The sequence below is a fragment of the Salmo salar genome, chromosome ssa17 (genome assembly GCF_905237065.1).
Source record: "Salmo salar chromosome ssa17, Ssal_v3.1, whole genome shotgun sequence".
Taxonomy (NCBI): Eukaryota; Metazoa; Chordata; class Actinopteri; order Salmoniformes; family Salmonidae; genus Salmo; species Salmo salar.
In genome coordinates this window covers 1904347-1920858 of record NC_059458.1, presented here as the reverse complement: position 1 = coordinate 1920858, position 16512 = coordinate 1904347, and the positions used below count along the sequence as shown (strand labels likewise).

The 16512-nt window shown below is 38.9% G+C and overlaps 2 pseudogenes; both read right to left on the bottom strand.

Moving 5' to 3' along the window:
- LOC106561341 (E3 ubiquitin/ISG15 ligase TRIM25-like) overlaps window positions 1-16512 on the bottom strand; it is a 552627-nt pseudogene that overhangs the window by 115668 nt on the left and 420447 nt on the right.
- LOC123728122 (ubiquitin-conjugating enzyme E2 H-like) overlaps window positions 1-16512 on the bottom strand; it is a 32107-nt pseudogene that overhangs the window by 10553 nt on the left and 5042 nt on the right.

Here is a 16512-nt window from a genome sequence, read left to right as displayed (position 1 = left end):
CGCTGAAAAACATTGCCACAGAATGATGCTGCCACCACAATGCTTCACTGTAGGGATGGAATTGGCCAGGTGATGAGTGGTGCCAGGTTTCCTCCAGACATGACACTTGGCATTCAGGCCGGAGAGTTTAATCTTGGTTTCATCAGATCAGTGAATCTTGTTTCTCATGGTCAGAGTCCTTTAGGTGCATTTTGGCAAACTCCAAGTGGGCTGTCATGTGCCTTTTACTGAGGAGTGGCTTCTATCAGGCCTGATTGGTAGAGTGCTGCAGAGATGGTTATGCTTCTGGAAAGTTCTCCCATCTCCACAGAGGAACTATGAAGCTCTGTCAGAGTGACCATGGGGTTCTTGTTCACCTCCCTGAACAAGGCCCTTCTCCCCCTGATTGCTCAGTTTGTCCAGGCGGCCAGCTCTAGGAAGAGTCTTGGTGGTTCCAAACTTCTTCCATTTAAGAATGATGGAGGCCAGTGTGTTCTTGGAGACCTTCAATGCTGCAGAAATATTTTGATACCCTTTTCCAGATCTGTGCCTTGACACAATCCCGTCTCGGAGCTCTATGGACAAGTCCTTCGACCTCCTGGCTTGATTTTTTTCTCTGACATGCACTGTCAACTGTGGGACCTTATATAGACAGGTGTGTGCCTTTCCAAATCATGTCCAATCAATTGAATTTACCACAGGTGGACTCCAATCAACATCTCAAGGATGATCAATGGGAACAGGATGCACCTGAGCTCAATTTCGAGGTCTCATAGCAAAGGGGTGTGAATACTTATGTAAATAAGGTATTTACAATAATTTTTATACATTCACTAAAATTCTAAAAAAAACAGATTTTGCTTGTAGAAATGGCTCAAGGATGATTAATGGAAACAGGATGCACCTGACTATAATTTTGAGTCTCATAGCAAAGGGGTCTGAATCAAAGCTGTCATCAATGCAAAGGGTGGCTACTTTGAAGAATCTCAAATATAAAATATATATTTTGGTTACTATATGATTCCATATGGGTTATTTCATAGTTGATGTTTTCATTATTATTCTACAATGTAGAAAATAGTAAAAAATAAAGAAAAACTCTGGAATGAGTAGGTGTGTCCACACTTTTGATGGTACTGTAAGTATTCCAACCCGAGTCAATACTTTGTAGAAGCACTTTTAGCAGTGATTACTGCTGTGAGTCTTTCTAGGTAAATCTGTATGAGCTTTCCACACCTGGATTGTGCAACATTTTCCCATAAAAAAAATATATAATTATTCTTCAAACTCTGTCAAATTGGTGGTTGATCATTGCTAGACAACCATTTTCAGGTCTTTCAGGTCTAGATAAAATGTTGAAGTAGATTTAAGTCAAAACTCAGGAACATTCACAGTCTTCTTGGTAAGCAACTCCAGTGTAGATTTGGCCTTGTGTTTTAGGTTATTGTCCTGCTGAAAGGTGAATTAATTTCCTAGTGTCTGGTGCAAAGCAGACTGAACCAGCTTTTCCTCTAGGATTTTGCCTGTGCTTAGCTCCATTCCGTTTATTTTTTATCCGGGAAAAACTCCCCAGTCCTTAATGATTACAAGCATACCCATTGCATAATGCAACCACCACTATGCTTGAAAATATGGAGAGTGGTACTCAGTAATGTGTTGTATTGTATTTTCCCCAAACAAAACACTTTATATTCAGGACATTTTTTTGTTGTTGCAGTATTACTTTAGTGTCTTGCTGCAAACAGGATGCATGTTTTGGAATATATATTTTTTATCTGTACAGGTTTCCTTCTTTTCACTCTGTCAGTTAGGTTAGTAACTATAATGTTGTTGATCCATCCTCAGTATTCTCCTATCACAGTCATTAAACTCTGTTTTAAAGTCACCATTGGCCTCATGATGAAATCCCTGAGCGGGACGCCTGAATCTTTGTAGTGACTGGGTGTATTGATACACCATCTAAAGTGTAATAATAAAACTTCACCATGCTTAAAGGGATATTCAACATCTGCTTTTTAAAATTATTATTTTATCTACCAATAGGTGGCCTTTGCGAGGCATTGGAAAACCTCCCTAATATTTGTGGTTAAATCTGTGTTTGAAATTCATTGCTCAACTGAGGGACCTTACAGATAATGGTATGTGTGGGGTACATACTGTAGATGAGCTAGTCATTCAAAAATCATGTTAAACACTATTATTGTAAATACAAGCAACTTATGTGACTTGTTAAGCACCTTTTTACTCCTGAACTTATTTAGGCTTGCCATAACAAAGGAGTTGAATATTTATTGACTCAAGACATTTCAGCTTTATATTTTCAATTAATTTGTAGAAATGTCCAAAAACATAATTACACTTTGACATTATGGGATATTGTTTGTAGTCCAGTGACAAAAAATGGCAAATTAATCCATTTTAAATTCAGGTTATTTGCAACTTAATGTTTCAGCCAATCATCATTCAGGGCTCAAACCACCCAGTTTATAATTAGTGTGTACTAGGTAGCTAGTGTGTACTAGGTAGCTAGTGTGTACTAGCTAGCTAGCTAGCATAGCACAAGAAACACAGATTAACATAATGCCCCGGACCAGAGCTAGTGCACACAGACTTGTATGTGAGTAGCACACTGACGCACTGGAACAAAGCTACTGGACTCACACAATACACAAGACCAACAAACGTCTACAGGTTGCGCGCGCACATACCATTTGAGATGCAAAAATACCATCTGAGACTCATGCGGATGCACTTTGAAGTTCGCAGACCATGCGGCATCAGCGCACATAATCTGCAGCTGGACTCTTCTCCTTTATAGGCCTATGCCAACCAAAAAACATTGATTGCAACATTAAAGAAACCATACAACTCTATGCACCGGGACTACTTTTAACAATCTCACCATTTTTTTTTTTTTTTACAAAAACACAGATGCAAATGAGGGTCAAATATCCCTCTGTTTTTTTTGTGAGCAAGTTTCCAAAGACTCTTAAATATTTACTCAAAATTAAGATTCAAAGATGTCTGCAAAAATATTGGGGTGTCAGCTGTGATATGATACCTTGAGTTTAAAATAATATATTTTGGTTATTGAAATACAGTAAGTGAAGTGGCTTAAGATATAGGATTAAGATATAGAGCAATTTCAGTGTCAACAGAAACTGAATTTGAATGTAATATTTTTTATTTGTAATGCACAAATGTAATCATTGAATTCATAAATTGAACTTATTTCATGATTCAAAACTGAATTGAATGAATAGTGTTCAGTTTTCAAATTCAATTTAATATTTCAATATGTATTCAGATATCAAATACAGGTCTCTAAATTCAGATTTAAATCAAGAAACCACATCCTGGTACTTTGCCAGAAAGGAATGGTAGAAGAGAACAGACAGAACCAAACACTCTGTGTTAAACAGGTTTCTGATGGTTTATGAAGCCAATGTGGCATATTGAATTTATTTTCACCTATGAATTTTGGCTCTAGCATTTGAACTGTTTTGGCTATAAGCTATTTTATGTAAGCACCCACCAAATTATTATTATGACCCCATTCTTGAAAGCTAAGGATCTCTGGAACATGGTAGTGCCTTCTGTTCCCTCCATGAGTAGGTTTACATGCACACTAATACCTTGATATGAAATGGATTATGGCAGTATGCAGCTTATGCAATAGTCATGTAAACACCTTACTCTACTCATCTTAAAATCAGTGTAAGGTCAAAATCGAAGTAAGCATACGCCGATTAAAACACCTGGTTTTCTGAGCAATCTTTAGAATTACTGGAGACCTGAAAATAACTGTGCAGCGACGCTCCCCATCCAACCTGACAGAGTTTGAGAGGATCTGCAGAGAAGAATGTGAGAAACTCCCCAAATACAGGTGTGCCAAGTTTGTAGCGTCATACCAAAGAATCGAGGCTGTAATCGCTGCCAAAGGTGCTTCAACAAAAGAACTGAGTAAAGGGTCTGAATACATACACTGCATTCGGGAAGTATTCAGACCCCTTGACTTTTTCCACATTTTGTTATGTTACAGCCTTATTCTAAAATTGATTAAATACTTGTTTTTCCTCAATCTACACACAATACCCCATAATGACAAAGCGAAAACAGGTTTATAGAAATGTTTGCAAATGTAAAAAATATAAAAACAGAAATACCTTATTTACACAAGTATTCAGACCTTTGCTATGAGACTAAATTGAGCTCAGGTGCATCCTGTTTCCATTAATCATCCTTGATGTTTCTACAACTTGATTGGAGTCCGCCTGTGGTAAATTCAATTGATTGGACATGATTTGGAAAGGCACACCCCTGTCTATACAAGGTCCCACAGTTGACAGTGCATGTCAGAGCAAAAACCAAGCCATGAGGTTGAAGGAATTTCCATAGAGCTCTGAGACAGGATTGTGTTGAGGCACAGATCTGGGGAAGGGTACCAAAATATTTCTGCAGCATTGAAGGTCCCCAAGAACACAGTGGCCTCAATCATTCTTGAATGGAAGAAGTTTGGAACCACCAAGACTCTTCCTAGAGCTGGTCGCCCAGTCAAACTGAGCAATCAGGGGAGAAGGGCCTAGGTCAGGGAGGTGTCCTAGAACCCGATGGTCACTCTGACAGAGCTCCAGAGTTCCTCTGTGGAGATGGAAGAACCTTCCAAAAGGACAACTATCTCTGCAGCACTACACCAATCAGGCCTTTATGGTAGAGTGGCCAAACAGAAGCCACTCCTCAGTAAAAGACACATGACAGCCCGCTTGGAGTTTGCCAAAAGGCACCTAAAGGACTCTCAGACCATGAGAAACAAGATTGAACCAAGATTGAACTAATTTGCCTGAATGCCAAGCGTCACGTCGGGAGGAAACCTGGCACCAGAAAATGTGTAAGAATTGAAGGTGCCAAGAAATGTTATAGTCATTATAAGAATGTTTTACCATCATATACAGTGGTTGCTCCACTAAAAGTTTTGCAATTATGCTGTGGTACTTAAGAGGTAATTTGTGGTTTAGTATTATGTGGTTCACCCTTTCATTGCTCTAGACCAGCGCAAGGGGAGATGGATCCAAAAGCATAATCAGTGCTCTTACTGTGTCTCTGACAATGAATGGGCGACATAAACCTAAATAGAAACTGACAATTGTGCACAACTTCTGTATTACTTACTAGAACTGTTGTTACACTAAGGTTTTTATTATTTTAATGTTAGGATTATTTTGCTCTTACTGTAGCACTGTAGCCCACTCCCGACCAGTCAGTACAGCGCCTGAGTGGCGCAACGGTCTAAGACACTGCATAGCAGTGCAAGCTGTGTTGCTACAGATGCTGGTTCAATACCTGTGCCGTCCTCGACTGGGAGAGCCGTGAGATGACTGTAGGTTTTTGGTTTCTCTCCCTCTAAAAACAGAAAGAAATAATTCTAAGAAACAAACTGGCTTTATTTACAAATTAGTAATAATGTCTCACCCCATTGTCAAGAATGGCCTTGTTCTCGTTCACTTTACGTTATCTGAAAATGAAATCATCTCCAAAATACTGTTATTTTTTAACAAAGTGATTATTATATTTAATTTAGAATTATATAAAAGGGAGGGGGAGTTGGACCCCCACCCCGCCACACTGGGTAGCACAGAGCAACACTTTAAGGGGCATTGCACTAATAATGGCGCTGACCAAGGAAAACTTCCCGCTGTTGGTTGTAGCAGGTAGCTGGACAATAGACTTGCCTAGATGGAGGGTAGGGGGAGAATAATATCGTAGCACTGTTTTACGCTGCTCTGCGACAAGCATGGGGACTGGTCTTGATAAATCAATGAGATTTTAATTTTGTCTGAATCTCCGTTTGGGTATTGGTTAGACTAAAATGATGGTGTAGAAATGTCTAGGCAAGTCAGTTAAGAACAAATTCTTATTTACAAGGACAGCCTACTCCTTCCCCCCTGTTGGGGAATTGAACCCGGTCTCCCGTGTATGACACAGGGATTCTTTAGCTAAATAGCCCAGTACTGTGTAGCCTACTCCCGACCGTCACGTTGTACAGCTCCATATTTTCCATTCCATTCCTAACAGAAACCCAGAGGGTTTTTCGTTTTTCTTTGAATATAAACACCATAATATTAATCAAATGAATCCCAAACTCTAAAAGTAATTGGAAAGGTAGATACAAATTATTTGTGACATTGTGGTTACAATAAAGAATGTAAACAAGATGCTGTGCTTTTATTTACAGTAGTGATGGACATCTGGTAGCATTTTGAAAATAGGTTTTCAAACACTTGTAGCCCAATTATCAGGACAATAGACTCTTCATAGCCCAGCTAATTTTGGTGTGAACATCAATGTATTCGATGCTTAAGTACTCTGAAGTGTTAAATTTCTAACTCAAAACAGTGGTACAGTATTTCTTCATCAACATCTTTATGCTTTCGTTAATAAAATAACTAGAGAAAAGACACTCAAAATGCAGATGGTTATTTAAACTACATTTTAGTTGCAGTTCCACCCTGCTCCACGACCACGGGTAAAACCTTGCTGAGATGATCAATGTATTTGTTGCATTGTAGTATCGTCAATTTCTCTAGCCAAAACATCTCGAATGCCTCAAAAGTTTGGACACACCTACTCATTCCAGATTTTTGGTTTTCTTTTTACTATTTTATCATTGTAGAATTATAGTGATGACATCCCAACTATGAAATAACACATATGGAGTCAGTTAAGATCGGCGTTCCGTCAACGGGACAGTTGTAAATCATTCAGCACGTTATGTCAAGATCGCAGATTTTTGAGAAACAACAAATGTCGATATAAGTGTCTTATATTGGCTGAAAGCTTAAATTCTTGTTACTATAACTGCGCTGTCCAATTTATAGTAGCTATTACTGCGAAAAAAATGCCATGCTATTGTTTGAGGAGAGCTCCTTACAACAAAACACTTTATTCAACGCGATAGGTTTGACAAATTCACCTCTGAAGGTGAAATGTGTAGTTACATTCTGAAATCTTGCTCTGATATATCATCCAAAGGGTCCCAGAGATAACATGAAGTGTCGTTTTGTTAGATAAAATCCTTTTTCATATCCTAAAAAGGTCCATATAGCATGCACGATTGATTTTGTATTTCCACTCGTTTCATTTCCAAAGAAAGGAATCTGTGAAAGTCTCACCCTAAACGTTGTTTGAATGAGTCAAATCACATTCGTATCTATTCCTCAGAGATCCTAGAAGGTAACAAGACTTCACTATTTCATTAGGGGTGTAGTATATCCTATAGGACACCATATTTGGTCAGAGAGCGCCGCCTTCATGGCACGCCCGAAGAACGACTGCATCTTTGTCAAATAAGCCAATCACCAATCGGGGTCAAACAAAGCTAGCTAGATAGCCAATGAGTTGGGCTTTACGGGAGTATCTGGAAACCATGTATATGTTGTAAAATGTAGCTACTAATCTTGTACGACCGCATGCCTTTTCATTTTGGACAAAAATAAGAATATTCAGCGTAATGAAGTTATGAAAACTGGTTGTTTACAAATGTTGAACTTATAATATGGCTACTAATACTTGGAAAGCTAAATCAAAGTCCAAGTATACAGATTTTATAATATTCTTGCAGAAAAATGGAATATGAATGCGAATGTCTCCTTCACGATTTGCCCAAATGTTCCTGGGGACTTCACACTAAAATTATTGTAGGTCAGTCACTCTTCAAGTTATCCATCTGAAACTTTGCACATACACTGCTGCCATCTTGTTGACACTATCGGATTTACAACCAGAGTGATGGCTAGAACTATGAACTTTCTCTTGCATTTCAAAGACGGTGGTAGAAAAAGACCGGTTGGTTTTTTCTTTGTATTTTCTTCTACTAGATCTATTGTGTTATACTCTCCTACATTCAATTCACATTTCCACAAACTTCAAAGTGTTTCCTTTCAATTGGTACCAAGAATATGCATATCCTTGCTTCAGGGCCTGAGCTACAGGCAGCTAGATTTGGGTATGTCATTTAGGCTCATTTTTTTTTTTTTTTAAAGGGTGCTATCCCTAAGACGTTTTAAGAACAAATTCTTATTTACAAGGACAGCCTACTCCTTTCCTCCCCATTGGGGAATTGAACCCCCGTCTCCCACGTGCCCGCGCACGACACAGGGATTATTTAGCTAAATAGCCCAGCGCTGTAGCCTACTCCCGACCGCCACGTTGTACAGCACCATATTTTCCGTTCCATCCTAACGGGCTTTAGAGGGTTTTTCATTTTTCTTGGGAGTAGAAACACCATAGTAATCAAATTAATTAAGCAAAAGTTCTTATAAAATCAGTCCCATATACTATGATCTTACAAAAAAAGGTTTTCAATTCTCTAGTACAGCCACTATTGAAGGCTATCAAATGCTTCTCAAAGATGCCCTCTGGTGGTCAAACTAGCACAGACTAGCATTAATGGTACCAGTGGCTGGCACTTAAATAACGTGCTATAGAATTCTGCAGCACATGCTGCAACTTTTAAAGGACGAACCACTGTACAAGACAATCTGCTCTTACCTCGACGGGGACCCATCAACTTCCCTCTTTTCTGCTTCGGCCCACCACCTAAGTGGAAGATAGGACAGTAGCAGGTAGCTGTGGTTTGAGACTACTATAATTTCCCATTGTAGCCAATTCAATTGCAACCATTCTGTTACTGATTTTCAGTGAGTTTTAATAATTCATAAACAAACTTGTTATCAGTAAAAATAACTAATTGGTAGGTAAACCTTTACTTGTTACCTCTAAAGTTTTATTATATTCCCTCCTCATAAGGGAGAGAAATGAAAGTATCTTAAATATATGTGGGTTTTTGGTAACAGAATGACAATATTTCTTAAACTTACAAAAGGCAAATAATTGTTACTAAACTAAATATAACTGTTGATATTAGTTGGCAGGGGTCTTTACTTCAACATTATTGTGTTTTGATGTATTAATACCTTCTAAGACTTTCTGGTAGATGTTTTCTTAGACCACTTTTCCATCTGTTTGACCAGAAATCAAAGCTTTTGCTTATTCCTAATTTGTGGGATGGAAAATGGTAGCCTTAATTTCTCAAAAATAAGACTCTTAGCTTTGATTTGGCACCCAATTTGACATGCTTCTATGTATTTATTTTTACATGGAAATGCTCCTATTCTGACCTATAGAGTGAGCATGAATCAGAAAACTCTCTCCCTCACTCACTTCATGAGATTAGGATACTATATTGTTTTTAAACACCAACCGTCTAACAACAAAATCGAATGGTTTCTCCAAAAATGACCTATAGTGTCAAATATTACTCAAATATTCAACAGCATGCATTTTACACCAAAATAAAACATTTTGAAATAAGACAGGGCCATTCTGCAGATTATATACAGAGACAAATAGGCACAATGATTCATTTCCACTGGATTTATTTCATATGGCAGGTGAGCAGGGTCTTTAGGACCGACAGGCCTAGCTACTAACTAGTACATTCGGTCAATTCCCAACCCCCCCGTCCTGTGCAAGCAGGGTTTGTTGTCACTCGATCAGCTGCTTATCTAGTCCCGCCCCCTACCAGTTTCCGGGTAGTAACAGGTTGACCAATCGAAGAGCTAGCTCACGCTGCAGGAGCACAAAAACAAAACAATTCAACTCATGCCGTCTGAACCTTTCATGCAAACTTAAATAACTAGACGTGAGATACAATATAATGTCTACATTCTGATACCTCGGTGTAAAAGGTTACAATACATGTCTTTAAGAACTAGTGTTAATGAGAGCTTGGTTTATATTAGTAATTCAATTACCACTACAGCATAGCTTAGTTAGGGAGGAAAACACAAATGCAAAAATATAACAATAATAACTAGCAAGCAACTACAATATTTACTACTTTAAGATGGGAATACATTTCTACCACAAACATTTTCCCATTGTATATTATAATTTCCCAATGACTCACGGGTGGAAAACAGAAGTAGGCCTGTCTGTAGCGAACTGGCAAACTTGACAGGGGACATGTAAACGACTCGTAAACAAGACATAACGTTCGCTACGCGTACAATGTAAATACTGATTCGGTGATATATTGATCAGTTAACGTTACAATGACGGGACTGTCAACCGAAATGACTTTACAAAATCGACATATCTTAGCTAAATACCCAGACATAAAGCCAAGGAAACATTATTAGATTGTAAAGAAAGACCAATACATTTGGACGGATGACGGATCATAGCTCACAGAAAATGGTGCTCAAGGCCAGCGTCATTGTTTAGCTTTTTCTAGCCATCGTCGTTTGAAGGATAAAGATATGTTAATTTTGCATAAAATAAATTATTCATTGTAGAAAACAATCAGGGGCTGTTTTGATGAGAGCGTCACTATTAAGTAAGCCAAAATTACATTGCTTGATAACTGCCCAAATGTCATCCAATAGGCCTACTGGCACCTGTAGTTTTCTGATCTGAGCAAACATGCAAAAATCTTTGATCACACATATCTAGCAAATATTACTGTTGGGTAAAATATTTAACCTATATCTGGCAACAATGTAACCTTACAGAACTGAAACGAATCGTGTGATGCCTGATAAAAACAAAACCTGCTTTTCTTGTCAGAAAATCGAACCATCAGCAGTTATTGTTCACTTACACAACACGTCAGTTGTCTTTTATCAATAAACAATCAATGCCATATCAATGTTAGAGACCTGTCACTAACTAGTTAAAATACGACAAAGATTTTTCGCCTGTCTGTTGTTTATGTTCAGAAAAGGATACAGTTTTACCACGTCGGTATCCATTCGCCTCTTGCCAGGACTTGGCGACGACATTGTTGTATTCCTTTGAGAAGTGTCAACGTAATAACGTTAAATCCGATGCTAGCTCAATACTTCAAATATATCGTATCCCTTTCACGTTTGTCCATCGATCTAAATCTGCACTTTCTCTCAACAGTAGCTAATGTACGTCGCTCTCTCTCTACCTAGTTCGTTCCTGTCCTGTCCTGAAGCTTTGGGCGCGTTTGAGCAGATTACTTTTGTTACGCCTTTCAAAGTGTGTTGCATTATGGGGATATAAATTATCTGACTTGTGCCTATATGTGGACTGCGTGAACATAAATCATGTGATCACAGTACACTACGTTTTGCAGTCAGAGAGGAAGAGGCAAAACGGCAGATAGCCTGGCGGGTAGGGGTGTTGGGCGGGGAACTGAAAAGTTGCTGGATTGAATCCCCAAGCTGACATGGTAAACATGTGTCATACTGCCCCCGCACAAGGCAATTAACCCACTGTTCCCCCTGGCGCCAATGGGTCGATTAAGGCAGCCCCCCTGCTTTGTTTGAATGGTAAGGCAAAAGCAACCAACTGTAGACAAAAGTAGGGGGAAGTGCATCTGGGAAAGCCTCAATTTGGACACTGATGTGGTTTTCCAACAGCAAGGATCAGTGCAACATGGCAGTGTTGCCATTGTTTATAAAGTTGTTCTTTACAATTAAATAAACATGTCTCAAACCCCCATATCACACACTCAAGCTGAAAATATGTGTGTACAATCAATTGGTGAGAGAAAGAGACTCATAACACATTAATTTGTACATTTCCACTGTATACATGAATTGAGGCAAATTTGGTTCCTGTTTCAGTCATGTCTTTGATCATGTTCACGTGGGTCAAACAAAAACACCCCATGATTGGTTGACAATAGAGCCTCCCACAATGCAGGTGATTGCTGCAGGATGAAGTTGGTGAAGAGCAACTGCAGAAATTTGCAGTCGACTGCAGTCAACTTCATGACCTTTGATCAAATTATTTTTGTAAAGTTCATGCAGTCGGACATTTTTTATCCCCATAATGCAACACACTTTGAAAGGCTGTGATCATGGATGGTAACGGCTTATCGAAAGTGATCTGCTCGAACGTGCCCAGTCTTTGCTGCAGTCCACTGCAAGTTTCTGTAGTTGCTCTTCACCAACTTCCTGGGTACGTTAGAGCAGATCACTCTTGTCAAATCGTAAACCATCGTTGGTCACAGCTTTTCAAAGTTTATGTGCAATCAGTGAAAGCATTACCATGTTTATCTCTCAATACCACAAGGATGACGCAAGTGAAGTGTAGTCTAGTGCTGTAGGTTGGTTATATTTTAATGAAGCAGCACTAGCATACCAAACACTTAATCAGCCTCTGCAGATAGCATTATCAAGTCGTCAGAACCCATGGCAATGTTTAGAATTACAGGAAATTTGCTTTAAAACAAACATTTTCTCTCACCCTTATAGACAAATATGTAGAATAGCAAGACATTTGCTTTAAAAATGCAAAAATGTCTTAGTCTTATGGCAAAACAAGTAGAATCGCATCAGATTATCTGTAAAACTGCAAATGTTTCTCTCTGCCCCATGAAAAAATGTGTAACAGCTGGAGCTCCTACCTAAAAACGTGGACCTCTAGTGGTTTGAATATTGCATTTGAGCTCAGGCCCTTTCTATGAACATTTCAACACAATTAACATAATTTGCCCACCGTTTATTAGCTTAAACTGCATATCATGTTTCCCATGTTGATGTTCATTATGTTTGTACCACAAGATGATAAAACAAAAGTAAATTATTATATTTAACCTGTATTTACCCCCCAGCAAATTAAATGTTAATTAGCTGATAATGTGGCTATCATAAATAACTACAAATGCCATGATCTGGACGAGACTGCCGAATTGAGGCAAAGGTAAGAATCGCTGGATGAACTATGTAATGTTAGCTAAATGCAGTGGAGATTTTAGCATCACAATCTTGGTGGGGCAAAAAAAAAAAAAAGTGGTGGTATGCATGCAAGCAAAACCACTATACAACATAACTCTAAACAATACATTAATTGCACTATAATGGTTATAAACAGTGTCCACAAACTGTTAGGGCCTACATAAAGCTGTCCCAACAGCAGAGTCCCAACAGCAGTCCCAACACCTTACCACTGCTACACCTTGGTATCAACAGAGCCTTGCCTGGCAGCGAAACAATTCATTCAGCTTCATTTGTTGCCTTTAAAAAATAAAAAAACATAGCTGATATGGCTGACTTGCTTAATCAAATGTGGTTTCTACTGACAATTGAGATGTACAAGCTATGGCATAAAGGGTGTTACGATGAGCGAAGGGGGGAACCCAAGAGCGGACTCAGAAGAGGAAGCCGGGATGAATGCAATTATTTTTTTTGAACACAGAAATGGGGAGTGCAGAACCGGTGTAGCTCAGACGAGTTGCAAAAACCAGGAGTGTAGAGTGAGGTTCAAGTTGGCTGAGTAGAACAGGGGAACAGGTCCTGAGGGGAATCCAAGGTAATGGTGGTGAGTGATATCCAGAGGAAGGTGGTGAGATGTGGAACAGGAGCAAGAGAGGTAACTGCAAGGAGAGGACAAAAATGGTGTAAGGCAGGAAACTGAGCACAGCAGAGCAACAGGATCTTGAGAATAGACAAAAGGTTAGCATGATAACTGACTAAGCAGAGATTACAATCTAGCAGAGTGGAGGTGGCAAGAATGAGTATATGTAGAGGTCTTGATTTATGGGACGATTTGCAGCTGGTAGGGATCTGCTCTGACTCCAGCACACCTGTCTCCAACCACACAATCACACCAAGAGAGAGAGTGTATACAGGGGGAGAACTGCAGGTTAGGACGACACCGGATGAACACCAGAGGGCGTAGTGGGAGCAGATGTGACAAAGGGGACGACAAGCGGTTAAGAGGCAATCCGTAATATCTATTAAGACATTAATGAGCGAGCTAGGACGGATGTAGTCAATATAACTATTTGTTCAGCACTTTTGAAATGTACAGCGACAGAATTTAGAACATAGGCCGTTCTTACAGTGTTCTCCCTGTACACCAAGTCAGAAACCGTAGGATAACTAAAGGGGGCATATAAGCAGACAATGAATGCTCTTATAGTATTCAATGATTACGTTTCTCAAAAACAGGTTATAGGCTACATGTGCACCACCAAGTCAGAACAGTAGGCGAAATTAAGAGGTGAAAATAGACCAAATGATTAGGGTGAGGCACATGGGCTACTAACAGCTTACTACACAACATACACTTAGTATTACTTTCTTAGCTACAGTATACATATCTCCCTCGCATATTACATAATTTATGCAGCAGCATACAAGACATTTTTGGACTCACCTTGTTGTGCTGTGCTCACTTGAACAGGAAGGTGGCGCGGCGGTCCTTCGTGGGCACATTTTGTCATCAAAGTCTGTTGTTCTCTGGATTTACGGTGCTTTCAAGACAAATGAGAAAAAGGTTGAATCATGATGACATCAGTGATCTTCAGGTTGTAGCTCTAGAAAGAGCCCCAAGTTCCCAATTTACAATTCCGATTTGGTTGAAAGTTCAAAACTTATTTTCCCAGTTGTAGCTCATTTTTCCCGAGTTCCCAGTTGTCTTGAACTCACTAAAGTCAGATTTTGCAGTTCCGAGTTTACAGTTGCTTGGAGCACGGCACAAATCATGCTTCATTGACAGCATGGCCGATGTTGAATGTTTATAACTAATCTTAGACTTGGGACCACACAGACACTCCACTGAATAGCAGGATAATGATTACTTTGCAATGCTTGAAGTTAGCCAAAGCACTCATTGTTGAATTTGCGATTTCCAGTGATGGAAAAAGTACCCAATTGTCATACTTGAGTAAAAGTATAGATACCTTAATAGAAAGTTACTCAAGTAAAAGTCACCCAGTAAAATACTACTTGAGTAAAAGTCTAAAACTATTTGGTTCTAAATATACTTTTAAGTATCAAAAGTAAAAGTATATGTAATTTCAATTTTTTTCAATTAAGCAAAGCAGGCGGCACCATTTTCTTGTTTTAAAAATGTATGGATAGCCAGGGGCACACTCCAACACTCAGACATTATTTACAAAAGATGCATTTGTGTTTAGTGAGTCCGCCAGATGAGGCAGAAGGGATGACCATGTGTTGTCTTGATAAGTGCGTGAATTGCACCATTTTCCTGTCCTGCTAAGCATTCAAAAAGTAATTTTGGGTGTCAGTTAAAATGTATGGAGTAAAAAGTAAATTATTTTCTTTAGGAATATAGTGAAGTAAAAGTTGTCCAAAATATAAATAGGAAAGTACAGATACCCCCAAAAATTACTTAAGTAGTACCTAAAATTATTTTTACTTAAGTACTTTACACCACTGGCAATTTCCAACTTGTTGTGTAATGTTTATGTCCAATGGCCGGTGAGAACCAATACATTTTATCTATAATTTCTCTTCATTATTTCTCTTCATATGACAAGGATTGAAAAGTATTTGCCAGAAGTTTGTCGACTTGATTCTTGATGATGACTGCTAGCTAACATTTTGAAAGTATGATGTTGACATGATCAGTCCAATCAAAGCTACTGTAGATATAACGTGATTTGACGTCATTTTATCTGTTGCCAATGACCTTGAGCCTTCGTGGATGGGCACTTCTAATGTAACTCTATGGCAGCACCCAAGGGGCTTGAATTTTCAAGCTCTACCATTAGACTTGGCGGTGACATAGTGTCCCGATGAGTGACAGAACACTGAGCCAATCACGGCGCAACGCTCCGTATTTTCTTCTGGCTTGCCCCACCACCACAGAAAGCACTGAGCTAGGCCACTGGCTAAATGTAGTGATGAGTAGGGCTGTTACAGTGACCGTATTACTACCACACAGGCGGTCACATCTCATGAAAGCAGTCAAATTCCACAGAAACATTTACTCACAGTAATTAGGCTTCTCCAAGCTCTGATGCTGCTGATGGTCATTAGTAGCCTACCAAACTTGCTACCTGTCAGGTACTCAGCACTCTATTGCCCCTCTAATCACTATGACATCAATGCAAATGTAATCGAAAATCTAAACAAATACTTCATGAGAGCATGAGCTCATGTTGCGCCAACATTTCTATAGGCTATGCAACTGCGTGAGAAAACAGAGTGATGGCCTCTATTAAAAAGAAGAGGATCACATCAGATTTCTATAGGCTAGGCCTACTATATTTATTTCTCAACTTTCATAATATTAAGCACCTTGCTTCTCTTAACAACAGGAATATAGCCTACCACGCTGGCATAAAATGAACCACGGGAAAAGCGTCCTCCATTCGCTATTTAAGTGCATAGATTACATATTTTTTCTCCTTTTTTGAGACAGGTGCATGATAATGGTCCATTCTAAATCAAAACAATTTTCACCCATATATTATTTAGTATATGTAAAGACAAGATTAAATAAAGAATAGTCTGATGGGTGACAATATTAGCTTATCACTTGTAAATTGTATATTATCACTTGTGAATAATGCCCAGCGTAAGGCAAGAAACAATGTCTTTTTGTTGTTGTAACTTTTTCAAATCAAAGTCGCACACCTCATCTAGCCTAGCCCATAGGCCTATATGTTTTGATAAGGTTTGTATCACAACTAAAATGGCCAAATAACTTTTTAAAATTAAGCACATTAATCCGCTTTACAAGGAGTGT